The 19,511-nt window shown below is 45.4% G+C and overlaps 1 long non-coding RNA gene across 1 annotated transcript; it reads right to left on the bottom strand.

Annotated features, from left to right (window-relative positions):
- Nucleotides 1-14,644: 14,644 nt before the first annotated feature.
- LOC145428376 (uncharacterized) lies at nt 14,645-17,772 on the bottom strand. The gene is made up of 2 exons (XR_013908663.1): nt 15,389-17,772; nt 14,645-15,008 (listed from the first exon to the last, which is right to left on the bottom strand). It is a non-coding gene; the product is annotated as an uncharacterized LOC145428376 (long non-coding RNA).
- Between the last annotated feature and the right edge of the window lie 1,739 nt (nt 17,773-19,511).

The following is a 19,511-nucleotide window of genomic DNA, read 5'->3' on the forward strand; positions in this document are numbered from 1 at the left end:
ACAGGGGAACACTAACACCAGGGACCAACAGAGGGAGCACAAACCCAGAACCCAGTGTCTAAAATCCCAAACACAAACCATCCCAAAACAGCCATGAATAATAATGAAAGTAATAACAATAAGTACATAAACATAAAGTCACTGAGTCATGGTCGCAGGACCATGACAATATTATTTTATTCTATTCTGTACAGCTGTGTACTGTATTTATTCTTATTGTATTCTAATTTTTGCGTCATAACTTTTGCACTGTCCACTTCCTGCTGTGACAAAACAAATTTCCCACGTGTGGGACTAATAAAGGTTATCTTATCTATCTTATCTTAAATTCACTGACTGCTACCACCTCACGAAACCCACAGATGTTGGTTGTACTCACTGGGCTTATATAGACTGCATATGACTACCAATTCTTTCCAGCTGTGCTGCTTAATCACCTATATTGGCTACCAGTGTTCCTGGCAAACACCACACGATTGCCTCATGTGACTCCAGTTGCACAATTGAAATATACAGAATCACAGTAGAGACATAGGCAGCCTATTCTGACAAGGTGTGTTGTGAGCACACTGATGACACATTTCTATGTGATCTATGTGTGGAGTGCATATTGTTGTTGGGTAATAACATAAACAGAAGGAGTTGTGATGTCTACAACTTCATGTATATGATGGGATTTAAATGGATACACAATTGTTTTTCATGTGGTTGCATGGTTTATGGGACAGCAAAGACAACATTGACAATTACAAATGTGTTGTGCAGGTAACATATTCAAACGTGGTGATGGGACCAGCTGCAGATGTGTGTCATACGTATATCTGGCTGGATGATGGACAGAAGGAATTGACCCGTGTAGTCTTTGCTTACTGATTGTTTGTAGTGTTGACAATCCACATTGCTGGCATTGCATGTTTCAACATATTTGTGGGTAGATTTAGATGCACCACGTGTGAGTGCAGCCACTCAGCCTTTACTCAATGTGATCATAGCAGCAGGTGCAGATGTGTGTCACAAGTTAATCTAGTGGTAGGCTATGGTACTTGGCCACAGGTGGCAGCAGTGGACTGACCTGCATTGGGGACTGGTCCAGCTGCTATGTGGTAGTCAGTAGATGGGCTCCACATTGGGGATTATATGCAAGTTTTGGGGACTGTTTATTGCTGATCACTGTGTGACTGCTGTACATTCAGCGTAGCTGCCATCCCCTTACGAATCGTTATGAGATTGACCACACTTATGCAGACTGTATATCACATCCAACTCTGAAATGTTCGTTTGCAGAGGGGAGACACAGGCAGACTATGCTGGCGACATGTGAGTTACAACACTGGTGAAATATTGGTGTGTCATATATTTGTTCACGACATTTTTCTTATGGGCAAAAGTGTTGATATCAGGATGGTGATTCTTATGACTATGTGTATGTCATTTGGCATTTTGTACAAATGTAGGCTGATAATAAATACATGATATCATTTCATTCATTTCAATGGTTTATTTGCATGACGCACAAACACACAATTGAAAGGTACAAATGTGCATGACACGAATTCAAACGTGCTGCAGATGTGTGTCACCAGTTGATCTGGCTGTAGGCTGTGGCACTTGGCCAGAGGTGGCGCTGGTTGACTCGACTCCATGTTAGTGCACAAAGTAAACTGCTCGCTTTAGTTGTGGAGCAAAAACGCTGAATTCGGTGAAATAAACCGTGCGAGTGGAACGATAACGACGACAAGGGTCTCCCGATCGTTTACTCTTGCTGTCCTGTGAACAACAACGGCGTGGTGTTACTTGTTTGCTGTTTTCGCGATCGCGTCGCGCATGAGGATATCACCAGGTAAACTCGCCACATTTTTAAACATTTTGTTGTTCAACAGCATCAAGACTGACGGAGTGTGTTTGAGATAACCTCACAAGTGTCACAGATGACACATTTGGCGTTTTTTTGCTGGTTTGTCGGTAGGAGCTACTGAAACGCAAGACTGCCACACATCTGTTCGACCAACGCCAGTTGATCTAAACGCCAGTTGATCTGGAACACCGGCAGCACAGGCAACGAAAAGTGCCACCGCCGGAACCCAGGACTTCACCAGTGCAAACGCCTGGGCATGTGTAAGTGGAACTGTACAGTTTACTGGGTCTGAAGGCCCAAGGTCTGCTTATGTTGTGGCTGAGAAGAAAAAGACTGTTTCCTCTGAGACCAATATTTTCCATTTAGGCAACCTAAAAGACTGTTCTTCTCATGCTCCTCCTAGCCATAACAACGCAAAGAACTGTGGTAATTCTGTTCTGTTTGAGCCTGGACTAATTAACTCTGTGTCTGCTAGCTCAGAGGGTGTTCAATCAGAGACTATTAATTCAGAGACTGTTTTTCCAAAAACTGTCCAGCCTGAAGCTCACTTAGCTGCCCAGCCTCCTGAAGCTTCATCTCCTGTGTCCCTGCTAGCTCCATTCTCACCTCAGCTATCACTCCAGCCTCCTACGTTGCCTTTAGCCCAGTCTGCTGCTATCGGCCACTTGTGCAATCCATAGCTCAATTACCCGTTCAGTCCTTTGCTCATGTGCCTATTAAGTTTCGAGCTCAGTCTCCTGCATTGCCACCAGTTCAGTTCCCCGTAGCACTTCAGTCTCCCTCAGTTTGGTCTGCCACTCAGTTGCCCTTAGCTCCATCATCCATACTTCCACCACAACCATCACTACACTCCCCGTGTTTCCGGTAGCTCAGCTCGCACCTGAACCATTGGCCCAGTCCCCGGTAGCAGTACAGTCTTCTGGTCAGCTTAATATTCAGCCAGGGGTCCCAATACCCTCTAGCTCTACATCAGCCCCTGCTGGAAGCTCGGATGAGTCCATCCAGCACTCCGCGGCTCCCGCGCCGCCACCCGCCTCGTCCACTGGGGGTTCTGGTCAGCCCGGCCAGCACCACCTCGTCTCCGCTGGCGGCTCTGGTCAGGCCGGCCAGCACCTCCTCGTCTCCGCTGGAGGGTCCGAGGGGCCCGTTCAGCCTCCTCGTCTCCGCTGGAGGGTCCGAGGGGCCCGTTCAGCCTCCTGTCTCCACAATATTTCGGCTTCAGACTTGTTGGATATATTCCAGAAGGGTTACATGTGATATATTTTATCCCAATAACTCTCCAAGAACTGCTGAATAACTTGTACAGGAACAATAAAACTGATAATATGCAATTTCCAACCTGCCAAAAAGTGATTGTAGTCTATAACTTGTCACTGAAATACTATCTCCACTTCAAACTGGGCGGCTGTCATTCAGAAGGGTCATATGTCAAATATTACATCTCAAACAGTCCCTTAGAACTGCTGGATAACCTTTAAAGGAACATTAACATTGATAAAATGCTATTTTCAGCCTGCCAAAAAGTGATTGTGGACTATATCTTGTGACTGAAAGAATATTTCTTCTTCAAACTTGTTGAGTATCATCAAGAAGGGTTGAATGTGACACACAGGAGCCCAAACAGTCCCTTAGAACTGCTGAAAAACTTTTAAAATAACATTAATACCAATAATATGCCATTTTGAGCCTGCCAAAAAGCGATTGCCGCCTATATCTTGTCACTGAAACAATTTTTCTGCTCCAAACTTGCTGCATGTCATTCTGAAGGGTCATATGTGACATATTATATCTCAAACAGTCCCTTAGAACCAGTGTTGGGTAAGTTACTTTAACTTAGTAACTTAGTTACATTACTAGCCAGACCCGCCCCTGCACAGTTACCAGCTGTCAGCTGTTTCTCTCAGAAACAGTTCATAACTTCTCTTCAACTCATTAATGTCACCTAAAAGGCAAACCTGTTTCTCCATCACCTGTCCAGCTCTGATGATTCAGTAAGGACATCTCCTGGTTTCATCTTCATGTTTCCCTCTCACCAGATAACCAAACCATATCATGACCAGCAGCTTTTACAGCTGTGGCTCCAGCAAACATCAGCTGATACTAGAAAGTAATATTAAATAAATTCTAACAACAGCTGATAAAACGTGCTGCTGTTGTTTAACGCGACACCACTTGCTAATGTTACTGAATCTGTGGAAGCTTCGTGATAGCCACCACACGAAGTAATGAATAACGAGCCTATCTAAATCCCTGTAACGAGTAACGCGTTCCTGATTTTGGCATAATAACTAGTTACCGTGCTCGTTACCACAATAATAACATAGTTATTGTAACGCGTTACTTAATAACGTGTTAGTCCCAACACTGCTTAGAACTGCTGAATAACCTTTAAGGGAACAATAAAACTGATAATATGCAATTTCCAACCTGCCAAAAAGTGATTGTGGACTATAACTTGTCACTGAAACAATATTTCTGCATCAAACTTGCTGGAAGTCATTCAGAAGGGTCATATGTGACATATTCTATCTCCATCAGTCACTTAGAAGTGCTGAATAACCTTTAGGGGAACATTAATACCCATAATATGCCATTTTTGACCTGCCAAAAAGTGATTGTGGACTATAACTTGTTACTGAAACAATATTTCTACTTCAAACTTGACTGATATCATTCAGAAGGATCATATGTGACCCATTCTTATGGGCAGAAATCTGTGCCATCAGAAACTGAAATTGAATAAGTTAAATTTGAATTTGAATTGCATAGATTGAATCTGAATTGTAACTTGAATAAATGCTTTTGAAAACTGAATTTGAATTAGTCTAATTTGAAATTGAATTTATGGTTTGAAAATGATCATCACTAAATTGAAATTGAATTTTATATTTTGAAATTGAATTCATTTGCTTTGAAACGGCATTTTATCCTTTAAAAATTCAGCTCTCGAATAATTTCAGTTTCACTTCTCACCATTCAGTTTCAGTTCTACAATTCAGTTTTTTGGAACTTGCATCCGGTTCCGGTTCTTGCGTAATCGTGCGCAGAGTAATCGAACTTCGTTTTACTAGCAGACCGCAAGTGGCAATCTACGACATCTTGAGCTGGAGTAATTCTTCTGAAGACATTCGTGATGTCAAATGACCAGTTGAGAAACTCTCAGGTTGGTAATAAATGTATTACATGTATAAGAACAAGCGTCATGTTAACAAATAATACCCGTACAGTAACGTTTATGCGTGTTGTAGCTGTTAGCTAAAAACGCTAATTTAGCGTAGATTGCCCTGGGTTCAGCGTTGACAAACAAATATGAAAGACTCCTTTCAATAGAATCCCAAAGTTGTCATCTTGTAGCCCTCCAGAGTCCTCCACACTTGCAGAGGCCCCTACAGTAGGAAAATGTGCAAAAGAATGTCAAAACCATTGCTATTTGGGTTTTCTTATGTCTCACACAGCATCCCAAGTCTTTAGCTTACTTAAAACCCTTAGCTACAGTGTATATTTAGTCTAACACTCATCAGTGTCTGGATCATTACTGATCACTTCGGTGTGATATGATATATAACTTTTCTGTTACATAGTGTATGATTAAATACACAGTACTCTTAACATACTTAACATACTCCTCAATTCTTAACATACTCAATTGTCAGGTCAGCAAGACACCTGCTAAATTTACTAACTTCTACCACTGTTCAGCCCAGTGTTCAGACTCACCAAGAGCCTCCCAGGTTTTGTGAAGCTAGACACAAACAACACATGCACAGATTACCAAATGACTTTTGAATCATTTGACATGTGTTTTACTGTTGTATTATATTAATTAGTTAGCATAAAATGATGTGATGCATCTTCTGAATATTGTGTCATTCTAGCAGACAGGCCCCTACAGTAGGATGAAGGAAAATTTACAGGCTAGTTTCAGGTGTGAGGAAATTGCAGGTTTCCTGAAAAGCACCATTAATTAATTAAAGTGCTTGAAATCCATGAAACTGTTATTATTGTTAAATTCTTGTGGATTTAAAATGTGAAGGCAACGCTGATGGTTTGTAATGGCCTTAAGTGACACTTATTATTAACAGTTATCTTAATACTAAATGACATTGTATTGCATTTCCTTTTTCAGAATATATTCGTGCAGGAGTGCTTGTCCAGATTTAGGCAAAGGCTGGAGTATGTCCTCAACAACGACCCTCTTGACCTTGATTTTCTGGAGTACATTGTGACCCAAGAGAGGACTTTCATGAATGCACTGGAGAATGCTGACCTTCCTGCTGATGTCTGCGAAGCTATAGAAGAACTGAGCAACTTGTTACACCAGCGAAACAACCCTCCCCCCTTCAACTCTGTGGTACAGATTATTGGTCCTTATGGGCGTTTTAGGCTTCAGGTCACAGAGAATCACCTCCAAAGTCTTCTTCAGCTTGGTCTACCTGCCACATGTGTAGCAGACCTTCTTGGTGTCTCAAGACGTACCATGTACAGGAGAATGCAGGAGTACAACATGTCAGTTAGGAGTCTTTACTCTACCATATCTAATGACGCTCTTGATGCCAAAGTGAGAGACGTTAAATCCAGACTACCTCATGCTGGATATCAGATTGTCAAGGGTTGCCTTCAAGCTGCGGGCCACCGTGTACAGTGGAACAGACTAAAGGCATCAATGCACAGAGTTGATACAGAGGGCATCTTAACAAGAATGTCAACTTTGGGCTGTGTGGTTCGGCGAAAGTACTCTGTTCAAGGCCCACATTTCCTACAGCACATTGACACCAATCATAAATTAATTAGGTTTGTTTTGGCATGACATATGTCTGAATACAGACAGTGGAAAAATGTCAGTCTTAGTTTTACTGGATCTCAGTGCAGCATTTGATACAGTTGACCACAACATATTACTCAAACGACTGGAGAACTGGGCAGGTCTTTCAGGAACTGTACTAAACTGGTTCAAAACATACTTAGAAAACAGGAAATACTTTGTATCAATAGGTAACTTCACATCTGAGCAGACAAGTATCACATGTGGAGTTCCCCAAGGTTCCATCTTGGGACCCCTTCTGTTTAACATTTACATGCTCCCACTGGCAGATTATAAAAAACAACAAAATAAACTACCACAGCTATGCAGATGACACACAAATATATATTACAATGTCACCAGGAGACCAAGGCCCTGTACAGGCTCTTGGTAAATGCATTGGGGAAATTAATGACTGGCTGTGCCACAATTTTCTCCAGCTAAACAAAAACAAAACTGAGGTAATAGTCTTTGGCGCCAAAGAAAAACGATTACAGGTCACCAGAGAACTTCAATCTATACACCTAAAAACCACAGACCAGGCGAGAAATTTGGGTGTAGTGATGGATGCAGACCTAAACTTAGAAAAACACATTAAGACAATAACAAAGTCAGCTTACTATCACCTCAAGAATATTTCAAGGATAAAAGATCTGATGTCTCAACAGGACCTGGAAAAACTAGTCCATGCATTCATCTTTAGTAGGCTTGATTACTGTAACAGCATCTTTACAGGTCTACCTAAAAAATCAGTCAGACAACTACAGCTCATTCAGAACTCTGCTGCTCGAGTCCTCACTAAGACCAAAAAAGTGGACCACATCAGTCCAGCTCTGAGGTCTTTACACTGGCTGCCTGTCCGTCAGAGGATAGACTTTAAAGTTCTAATACTGGTCTATAAAGCTCTGAATGGTTTAGGACCATAATACATCAGTGACCTCCTGACCCAGTATGAACCTTCCAGATCCCTCAGGTCATCTGGATCCGGTCTTTTATCAGTTCCCAGAGTCAGAACCAGACACGGAGAAGCTGCATTCAGCTTTTATGCTCCTTATATCTGGAACAAACTCCCAGAAAGCCTCAGATCAGCTGAAACACTCAGTTTATTTAAATCCAGGTTGAAGACTCACCTATTCTCAGCTGCATTTGAATAAAGCACCAAATCCACACTTAAGCTTAAATTTCAAAACCTGCATTTAACTACTGATTTTATCTATTGTTCTGATTTTATCTGTTTTGATTTTATATACTGTTTTTTTTGTTTGTTAATTAGTTTGTTTGTTTGTTTGAATCAATTTTAAATCATGCTTTTTATTTGTTTCTAATGTCTCTGTAAAGCACTTTGAATCACCTTGTTGTTGAATTGTGCTATACAAATAAATTTGCCTTGCCTTGCCATAGAAAATTAAATGACTAACATAATTCTGAATAATTTTATCCATCAGATGCTTTATGCTTTGCTTGTCTTTTTTTCACCAAATACAACATAGTGATATTTGGCGGCATAGATGGCTACTCTAGGAAAGTAAATTGCGTACCCAAATACAGCACATATTATTAAATCCACAAAGACTTTCTCACATCTTGTTATCTTTTCTCTCTCCGCTTATGTAATTATACAGCTCACATATTTTGATCATATTGTGTATTATGACAGTTTGCACACTCTTGTCACATGTCCTCCTATAAACATTTTGTATATATGTATGAATTTTTAATGTGGTGGTGTTAATCAATTTTCCCCCACTTTAGATTATGTACCTTAATGCTGCATGCAACAACACAGCCAGCACTGCACTTGATTTTTTTCTGGACGGAGTGAGAAGATTTGGATGGCCTTACAAGTGAGTAATTCTTCGTAAAATTTATTCTGGAGTTTGTCTCATGATTTGTGTTTGCCATGTTTAACCATGAAATGATCAGGATTTCAGTTCTGTATATAAATTTGCAAGTGTGTCAATCATGTATTTGAATAATTTTTTTGTGTATTTTGTTGTTTCAATACTTATTTCAAAATCTTATATGGTACAGAGTGAGAGCTGACCAAGGAGTTGAAAATGTCAAGATTGCTGAAATGATGTTCACTGTGAGAGGCACAGGATGTGGAAGCTTCATAAGAGGAAAAAGCGTGCACAACCAGAGGTAATGCTTGTAAGATCTAAATGGCATAACATTGTTATTTCATCATGAATGACTCCAGCTGAATTGCTGTTTGGCTGTCCTTTGTTAGTTTTTGATTGACCTTTCAGACCTTTTCTGTATTTTTTTTTTTTTCAAATGTAGAATTGAGCGCCTATGGAGGGATGTTTGGACAGGGGTGACACACATTTATTATGATGTGCTACACAGCTTGGAGGAAGATGGATTTCTTAACATCTCAGATAGTCTTCATCTCTTCTGTGCCCATTACACCTTCCTCCCAAGACTCAAGGGGGATTTGGCCAAGTTTTCTGCTGGCTGGAATGATCATTCCATCAGGACAGAGCATAGCCTTTCACCAAACCAGCTGTGGGAACTTGGGATGCTGCAGCACCCCATCAGAGAGCCACAGAGATATGAAGAAAATTTGGCAGTTGAGTAATAATGGCAATGTTTTGGTTTTATTGAGTGCTATATGTAGATTTTTAAAATCATTTACATATGCTGCTTTATTTCAGGAAGTCCAAATTGAGAGCATTGATTGGGAGAGTGCAGGGCTATCCCATCATAACAACCCAGGTGTTTTGGTGCCAGAAATGGAATGTCCACTGAATGCTGAAGATATTGAATCTCTACGCCTTTCCATAGATCCTCTTGTGCCTTCATGTAGTTTTGGAAGAGACATTTACCTGACCACACCATGGTCTTCACCTACATGAATCCATGAAAGTTGCAGCTTGGCCCATCAGAGAGTAAAATTATAAGAACACGTTATTTTACAAACTTACTTTCTGTTACACTCATGAACCCAAATCGATACTCACAAGCTGACACAGTTAAATGGAGGAGGGAATGAGATCAGCAAGGACTATATTGACAAAAACATTTTTTATAATAATTTCAATGGCAATAAACAGAATGCTTAAACTGTAAAACAATAATAAAAAAAAAACCATCAAGCAACACTGTGGAATATACTAGGCACAGGTACACGCACACACAGGTCTTTATCGCCAAGTTCCACATTTATTTACACTTTCACACACTGATACTATCGCACAGAATGACAGCTGTGCATCCCAGCTGATGTGTGTCTCTCTTTCCCCCCTCCCGCTCCTCTCCGTCTCACTATAACACAGGGGAGGGGAACCATCATCAGTCCATAAACAACATCAGCTGTTCTTACCGGCCTCGCAGCGCCGCCCTGATGAGCCTTCCGCTCCACTCCTCCCCTGCAGCTGCGCCCGGGGCCACGCCTCCGCCACACACCCCCACCGCCCGTTCGAGGCCGGGGAGCCGTCCGGCCGAGCCAACTCCCCCCCCCCCCCGCGAGCGAGAGAGGAAATCGGCCACTGCCATCTGCGCCCCCGGCCTATGGATCACCTTGAACTTAAAGGGCTGCAACGCCAGATACCACCGGGTGATCCGGGCGTTGGCATCCTTCATGCGGTGGAGCCACTGCAGCGGGGCGTGGTCCGAACAGAGGGTGAATGAGCGTCCCAGGAGGTAATAGCGCAGGGAGCCGACCGCCCACCGGATGGCCAGGCACTCCTTCTCCACGGTGCTGTACCGGCGCTCGCGCTCTGCTAGCTTCCGGCTGATGTATAGGACAGGGCGGTCGGCCCCCCTTACCTGCTGGGACAAAACGGCTCCCAGCCCTCTGTCCGAGGCGTCAGTCTGCAGAACAAAAGGGAGGGAAAAGTTAGGAGTGTGAAGCAGCGGCTCCCCACAGAGAGCCTTTTTCACCTGCACAAACGCCGCCTGGCACGGCCCCGTCCACTGGACCAGATCCGGGGCACCTTTTCGAGTGAGATCGGTCAGGGGGCTGGTTAGCTGCGCAAACCTCGGCACAAAGCGACGATAGTAACCCGCCAACCCCAAGAACCGTCTCACCTCCTTTTTCGTCCTGGGGCGCGGGCAGGATGCGATAGCCGCCGTCTTCTCCACCTGTGGACGCACCTGCCCGCCCCCCAGGTGGTACCCCAGATACTGCACCTCCCTCCGTCCAACCGCGCACTTCTTCGGATTGGCCGTGAGCCCCGCCCCCCTCAGGGACTCCAGGACCGCGGCCACCCGCAGCACATGCTCCGCCCAGGTGTCGCTGTGGATGATCACGTCATCCAGGTAGGCGGCAGCATACGCTGCGTGCGGACGCAGTACCCGGTCCATGAGACGCTGGAAAGTGGCCGGGGCCCCGAACAGGCCAAACGGAAGTGTCACGAACTGGTACAAACCGTACGGAGTGGAGAAGGCCGTTTTCTCCCTGACCTCGGCAGACAAGGGAATCTGCCAATAGCCCTTGGTTAAGTCCAGTGTCGTGAAAAAGCGGGCCGTGCCTAACCGGTCCAGGAGCTCGTCGACCCGAGGCATGGGGTAGGCATCAAAGCGTGACACTTCGTTCACCCTGCGATAGTCGACACAGAACCGTATAGACCCATCCTTCTTCGCCACCAGAACGATGGGGCTACACCAGGCGCTGTGCGACTCTTCTATTACTCCCATCCTCAGCATTTCCGCCAATTCCCTCTGCACGATTTTTCGCTTGTGCTCCGGGAGCCTGTAGGGCCGTGAACGCACCGTCACGCCAGGCTGCGTCACGAAATGGTGCTCGATGAGGGACGTCCGGCCGGGCAGGGGGGAGAACACGTCCGCAAAACGCTGTTGCAACGCGACAACATCCGCCCTCTGGGCCTGTGTGAGATGGTCATCACAAGGGAGGGAGGCGGGAATGATAGAATTTGGCACCTCAGGCCCCAACTCATCTCTCTCCTTCACCAAGCTCACCAGAGAAGCGGTTTCAACCTCTCGCCACAGTTTGAGGAGATTGAGGTGATAAATCTGCGTGGCTCCTCCCCTGTCCGACCGAGCGACCTCATAGTCCACGTCCCCGACTCGCCGTGTGACCACAAAGGGTCCTTGCCACTTGGCGAGCAACTTCGAGCTGGAAGTAGGGAGTAACACAAGCACTTTATCTCCCGGTGAAAATTGCCTGAGCCTAGCCCCTCTGTCATACAGGCGTTGCTGACGCTGCTGAGTCTGGAGCAAATTCTCCCGTGACAACCTCCCCAAAGTGTGGAGTTTTGCTCTCAGGTCCAACACGTACTGAATCTCATTTTTGGCGGGGCTCGGACCGTCCTCCCAGCTTTCTTTAATCAGGTCGAGCACCCCACGTGGCCTCCTGCCGAACAGCAGTTCAAAGGGAGAAAATCCCGTGGAGGCCTGGGGCACCTCCCGCACTGCGAATAACAGAGGGTCTAGCCAGTGATCCCAATTGCGTTCATCCTCGTTAATGAACTTCCGAATCATGGACTTTAAAGTCTTATTCAGCCGCTCCACCAGCCCGTCAGTCTGAGGGTGGTAGACGCTGGTCCGAATAGATTTAATGCCCAGTAATTCGTACAGTTCCCGCAGTGTACGAGACATAAACGACGTGCCCTGGTCAGTCAGTATCTCTTTCGGGATTCCGACTCGGGAGATGACCTGAAACAGTGCCTGCGCCACACTCTTTGCAGAGATGGTGCGCAGCGGAACTGCTTCCGGGTACCGCGTTGCGTAATCCACCAAGACTAACACAAAGCGGTAGCCGCGTGCACTCCGGTGAAACGGCCCGATGAGGTCCATGCCGATGCGCTCAAACGGGACCTCAATGAGGGGGAGAGGGCGCAGCGGCGCCTTCGGTATGGCCGGCTGGTTAACAAGTTGGCAGTCCGGGCAGGACGCGCACCAGCGGCGCACATCCGCTCGGATGCCCGGCCAATAAAATCGGGCCGTTATTCGCTCCAGAGTTTTCTCATAGCCCATATGCCCTGCCATGGGGTTATAGTGGGCCGCCTGGAAAAGCGTTTCCCGGCGGCCCTGCGGCACCAACAACTGGGTGTGTGTTTCCTCTGTCTGAGTGTCACGACTCACTCGATATAATCGGTCGTTTAATAAGACGAAACGCGGGTAGGTCTGCGCGGCCTCAGGGCGCACCACGTGACCATCAATAGCCATCACTTGGTCAAAGGCTGAGCGTAGGGTGCCGTCACGAGACTGCTCCAGTGGGAAATCACCCATGGGGGACACTTCCGGGGCCGGCGGGACGTCCCGTGAGGGACCCGCCGGCTCCTCCCCCCCGGAGTCAGTGTCGGACGACCCCGTGTCACCGCTGAACGCCGCGCACACGCTACACCCCGCTTCCGGTCGTGATCGCACCCCCGCGTACTGCCCCAGTAGCTGATGAAACCCCGGCCAATTGGTACCCAGAATCAGGGGGTGCGACAGGCGCGGGCTAACCGCCGCCGTTACTCTATGCGTTTTGCCCTTATACTTTAATAACAGCGGCACTATGGGATACCTGTGAACGTCACCATGCACACACCTCACCTCCACCCATTCTGCCTCCAGCAATGCCCCGGGGCGAACCAAGCTTTGGTGTACGAGGGTCTGCGTGCAGCCCGTGTCCACCAACGCCTGGCGTATACCCCCTCGAGTCCTTACCGGAATACTGTATGTCCCTCCTGGACCGGGGGAGGGTGCTGGGGCGCCAGCAACACGAAACACCTGCCCCACTTCCATAAGCGGACAATCCCTCCTCAGGTGCCCCGGCTGCCCGCACTTCCAACACTCCGGCCCCGGCGTCTGTGCTGCTCTCCGTGGCTCGGGGGCGGCTCCACTTGGCTCGGCTGCCCTGGACGGCACCAACGCCGCGAAAGGGTTAGTGGGGCTCAGCGCCGGCAGCCGCTCTGCCTGCCCTGGTGCCGGCACACGGCGCCTCGGGGCCGGCACCGGGGCCTGTTTGTTCGGCCTCCGTCCGGCGTCCCCGGGTTCCCCTGCTCCAGCGGCAAGGTGGTCCTCCGCCAGCGTCACCGCTACCTCCAAGCTTGCGGGCCGGTGGCACCGGACCCATCTCGCCGTCTCCGCTGGCAATCCCTCCGTGAACTGCTCCAGCACCACCTTGTCCACCAGCTTCGTCTCCCCCTCCGATGTTCCCGGTTGCAGCCAGCGTACCGCCGCGTCGCGCAGCTGCCGGGCCCAGGCGAATGGTCGGTCCGTTGTAGCCAGCCGACAGGCCCGGAACCGCCGGCGGTGGTCTTCGGCGGTGAGCCCTAGCCTGTCCACCACCGCCCGGCTCACGTCCGCGAAGCTGCTCCTCGACGCCGGAGGCAGACTCAGGGCCGCTGTTTGTGCCTCCCCGGACAGCAGGGGGAGCAGCCGCGGAGCCCACTCCTCCCGCGGCCATTGGCAAGCCTCCGCCGTGGCACGGAAGGTCTCCAAAAAAACCTGTGGGTCGTCCCCGTCCCCCATCCGGGGCACCGCCACCGACAGTGGCGAGGGCTTCGGCGTGGCAGCGGCCCCGACCAGCCGCTCCAGAACTTGCGTCTGCCGGTCCGTCTGCTCCCGCAGCGCGGCCAGGTGGGCACGCTGGTCGGCCGCCTGATCCCGGCTCATCGTCGCCATCTCCGCCAGCATCTGCGCCAAGAATTGCAGAGGCTGGGCGGGTGGCGCGGCCTGTGGGTCGGACATTTCCCCACCGGCACTTTCCTGGGTTTCGGCACCACTTGTGGAATATACTAGGCACAGGTACACGCACACACAGGTCTTTATCGCCAAGTTCCACATTTATTTACACTTTCACACACTGATACTATCGCACAGAATGACAGCTGTGCATCCCAGCTGATGTGTGTCTCTCTTTCCCCCCTCCCGCTCCTCTCCGTCTCACTATAACACAGGGGAGGGGAACCATCATCAGTCCATAAACAACATCAGCTGTTCTTACCGGCCTCGCAGCGCCGCCCTGATGAGCCTTCCGCTCCACTCCTCCCCTGCAGCTGCGCCCGGGGCCACGCCTCCGCCACAAACACATGTCGATTTCTTTGTTTTACTAACATTTCATGGAACAATCAAGATGTCTGGCTGGCTGATCATGCTCCTAAATATGAAGAAATGCCTGACCATAGTGGAACGCGTTTGTCATCACATGCTTGAACTCTTCATAAGTTTGCATATGCTGAACAGGTAGCTTGACTGTATTACTACATGCTGTAATGGTTGGGTAGCAAACTTCATGAGTGCCATACTGAATATGGCATGAGTGGTTGAACTGCACAGAGACTTTGAAGTTCATCTTCTCATCTGGCAGGACAGGAATGTGGCCTTGTCCTGTGAGCCACTGTAAGAATGAACTTGGGGAAAGGATGACTGGACGGTCACTGGTCTCAGGCTCTTCACCTTTTTTAAAAAAAAAAAAAGACAAAGCAGTCATTTAGATAAAATATTAGATACTGTTTACCTGTAACTTCACAAACACAACTTAAAAATTTAATTACTGACAAAGAGTGAACAAGCACTCATAGTGTAATCTACAGCTGTGGCCAAAGGTTTACAGAATAAGAACTGTTTTCACACATTTTGCTGCTTTTGTTTTTTTATATCTTTTTGTACTCCAGAAACGTCGGACAAAAAGATCTAAAAACACTAAAGCGGCAAACTCCATGAAAACCAAGACTGGCCGTTCTCTAAAAGTTTAGCCATTCCTTACATAAAATTATGATTCCAAGTTTAACACAGAAAGACAAAATACATTGACAGTAAACTACATGTGCACTTACGTGATTCCAGCTCTTGCAAGAATTCCTGTAGATGGTTCATAATCCTCATTTCCACCCGTTCTTTGTTGGAGCCCTTCTCGCTGAACTCAGGATGGCATGTTGCAAAAACAAAGTCAGCATCAGCCTGGTAAGAAAGACAAAGAAAATTGTGACTTTATCTGAATCAAGATCAAGGACCTATTATTTTGTCTTTATTCTAAGTAATTGTATTCTTTTGTCACACATAAAGACAGGGACTTAAACGTCTGTCTCATGCTGCTTGCTAGTTCTTCTCATTTAATCTTATAACTTTGTATAGATCAAGTCTCTTTATAACTCTGTAGGTTACATGTAAATACTCCTTGTTAAAAGGGATTTTTTCATTGTTCCTGATGCCTTGTTTTTGCTCTAAACGGTTCAGGAATATTAAGCAACTTAAGACAATTTTGAATATTCTTTTTCCAGTGCCACCATTAATTACATTCTCTACTATAGGACTTAAAGTATATACTATAAAGTAAAGGTAAAGAGCACTTTGAACTGCTATTCACAATTACAAGGGTTATCCCTACTAAAGTCAACATTTACTCACCTTAACTTCCACCCCTGGTACAAACAGCGATTGGCAGATGTTTGGGTACTGCTTCAGTAGATCAGTAAGACCATAAAGGTTGAGACCATCACGTAGCTGGGAGAGGAGAGGCACCAACCGAAGTGTGGCGTGAAGAACAACAGCCAGAGGTGGGACCAAGTCATTGTTTTGCAAGTCTCAAGTAAGTCTCAAGTCTTTATCCTCAAGTCTCAAGTCAAGTCTCAAGTAATGTCAGGCAAGTCAGAGTCGAGTCTCAAGTCACTGGTGTAAAAGAACGAGTCAAGTCACAAGTCTGAAACTTTGAATTTCAAGTCCTTTCGAGTCTTTAAAAAAAAAAAAGAAAAAATAATGTTGCAGTTATGCTAAATGTAAATATTAGACCATGTAATTTTAAAATCTGTGTTTTTCTCAACACATGACAAAATAGTGAACTTAGAAAATATACACAAATTGTGAAATTGCACCTCTTTAAAATGCAGCTCAATTAAACCTAGCTCCAAGAATAATTTTCACCGACAGTTCTGAGATAAGCTGCATGTTATTCTTGGATGCGGTTGTAGGACCGGCTTTAAAATCGAATGACAAAAATATCATACACATTAAAAAAAACTGTATCACCAACGTAGCCTGGACAACATTTGCTAGTTAGATGAAGTCAGCTATCTCATTGTAGCATATTTATATGCATATTTATAATTATACGGTTCTTGGAGTGAGTGCATACACTCGTGAAGTTTAGTAACTTCCGGTCACTGCAACAAGCCCAGGTACAGTTTACCGACGGATGGGTACAGGACCTTGAAATGCACCGTGTAGAACGAAAGACCATCGTACCTATCATAAGTTTACCAGTCTCACAAATTGTCTTCATAAATACACATTCCTTAACCGTTTATTAATATAACCTTTGAGCTCAACGGTAATTAATTAGTAGTGGAAATAATTTCTGGTACGCGTTACAGAAATGTAGCAGTGACAATAATACTGTATGCTGTAATCGTACTGGGCAATTAGTGATACAAAAAACCTGTTTTATCCTGTGAATAAAAGTATATGTTTTTGTCAATGTACCATAATAACAGAGGCGAAACGCAATATTGTGTCAGGACAATTCACTATTTATGCACAATAAATAAAGGAGCATAGCGCGACAATTTCTGCTCAGTGCCAGACTTGCTTGTAACCTATATCACAAATTATGTTATGAAAATGACGTATTAACTACTAAAAAACACTGACCTTCGTGTAAATGCTTGGAGCAGACTAACCTGAGCTGGAGTGTTCTGGGACGTTATATTTGGTCTTTGAATGGCTGCAATCCAGGCCATCCGTCGCGTCTTTGTTACTTCGGAAACATGGCTTGAACAATTTCTCTTCAACGACGTAATCCGATAACAACCGATCTCTTTACCCGTCGGCTTCCCGTGGCTGTCATGCGACCGGCTATTGCAGTTAATAATACAACGGCTTCTTGACATTTTTGTGTTTCTTTTTATCGCTGTGTGACTGATTTCAATTGAAAGCCTGCGTGCGCTAGTACCTCTTGCCACGAGTTCCCAGAATCCTTTGCGGTTTACCCCTGAATGACGTCACATTTTCAATCTCTATATGCATGTTAAATTTTATATTTGGGGTGAAATATCAAGTCTTTTCAAGTAAACCGGTTCAAGTCCAATTCAAGTCCCAGGTCATTGGTGTAAAAGTCCAAGTCAAGTCACAAGTCTTAGAACATTTTTTCAAGTCAAGTCTAAAGTCATAAAATTAATGACTCGAGTCTGACTCGAGTCCAAGTCATGTGACTCGAGTCCACACCTCTGACAACAGCACTGAAATGCAGAAAGGAAGAAAAAGTAGCATGCTGCTAAATGAAAAAAAAAACAACTTTTTTTGGGGGGGGGAAACAGTAAAACAGTTTTACCGAACAATTTCTTCTTTCTTTTCGACATTAACAGGTCCATGATAGCCACAACTCAAAATTTCATCAGTGAGTTCTGTCATTTTATCTTCTGTGGCCGAATCAACCTTAAAGGACACAAACATACACATTAACATGACCAATTCCAGAGTCCTATAATTTGCAAATAACATAAGGGATGGTAAAATCTGTGCTAAACATGTAATTCAAAACACTGTAGAGCAGTGAAACCTTTAAGACTTCATACCTGGGAGATAACAGAAGTATAATGAACATCACAGACATCCTCTTTCCTAATGTTCTCAATCTGCAGCTCTCCACTGCACAAGTACTGGTAACACCAATCTTTGAGGCAGCAGGGTGGTGGCCCACCTTGCGCCAGACTAACTGCCCAAATTTCACCAGCACTACTGTGAGAGGAGAAGAGATAAATAACATCAATCAGGTAATTTCCAATGCTTGTGTGTGTACACACAACTGCAGACCCCAATGCATGTGAGAAAGGCCTACCGGAAGTTTCCTAGATCGAGATCCAGCAATGAATATTTGGGAGCCTTCCCAGTCTGGTCACCCTCAAATAGCCGTTGCTCCAAGCCTGCAACCATTTCTTTTAACACAAATAGTTAGTCCGGTTAAGTAGCCATTTTCACTCCTATCAATTTGGATCACATTTTAAATATGAGTACCTGTGAGGAATTCTTTCCGTAATGCCCCTGTATCAATTCCTGCCTCTCCGATGAATGTGACCCTCAGCTGATTTGTAGGCAATGCCTTTTTTTGCCTCTTCCACTCTGCAAGTCCCCGCTCCACCATATTGGATCTTGAGACAGTGATACGGAATTCTTCCTCTGTATTCACAGCAGTACTTATGGCCTGCAGGATTTCATCCAGGCTAATGGAGAAAAACTCGCAATTACAAACATGATACTGGAAACCATGTTGTGTGTATTCATGTGTATTCGTTAACAGTGTTGGTCAAGTTACTTGAAAAAAGTAATCAGTAACTAATTACTGATTACTTCCCCAAAAAAGTAATCCCGTTACTTTACTGATTACTTATTTTCAAAAGTAATTAATTACTTAGTTACTTAGTTACTTTTTAAAAACACGATTTACAACCTGAAGAGGTGATAAAGCGATAGATCTTTTAGCCCAATTCTACTTTTTCTTTTAACTTTATGCATGAAGCAAAAATTTAATTATATGCAACATTCTCTGAGTTGAATAAATGAGTTTAACATTTAAACCTATTTTCTGCACATTCCAGCACATAAAATAAAATAATTTTTTGTGTTTACACTCACTCTTTCAAATAGATGCAAGTAAAACACAGCAGAACATAAATAAAGTCAAAGACTCAGTGGTCCTGTTGCTCTATTTTCACCTGTAAAGCAGGACTGCAGTAGGCGGAGGTTTACCCTGGTGCAGGTGTGCAGCGGTCAGTGGAAGGATACGGCAGTGTCTCTGTGAGTTTCCCATTACGTCGTTGCGCTCTTGGTGCTTCCTTGGAAGTTTAGGGGTTTTTTTCGCTGTAAAAAGAAGTTTTCTTCCCACGCACGATGGACGCTAATGTTTTTGTCACTTTTTATGGAATCAAACTCAAAGTAAGGTCAGTACTTCCACGCTTTAAACGCTGC

Source organism: Astatotilapia calliptera, chromosome 4, assembly GCF_964374335.1.
Source record: "Astatotilapia calliptera chromosome 4, fAstCal68.1, whole genome shotgun sequence".
Lineage (NCBI taxonomy): Eukaryota > Metazoa > Chordata > Actinopteri > Cichliformes > Cichlidae > Astatotilapia > Astatotilapia calliptera.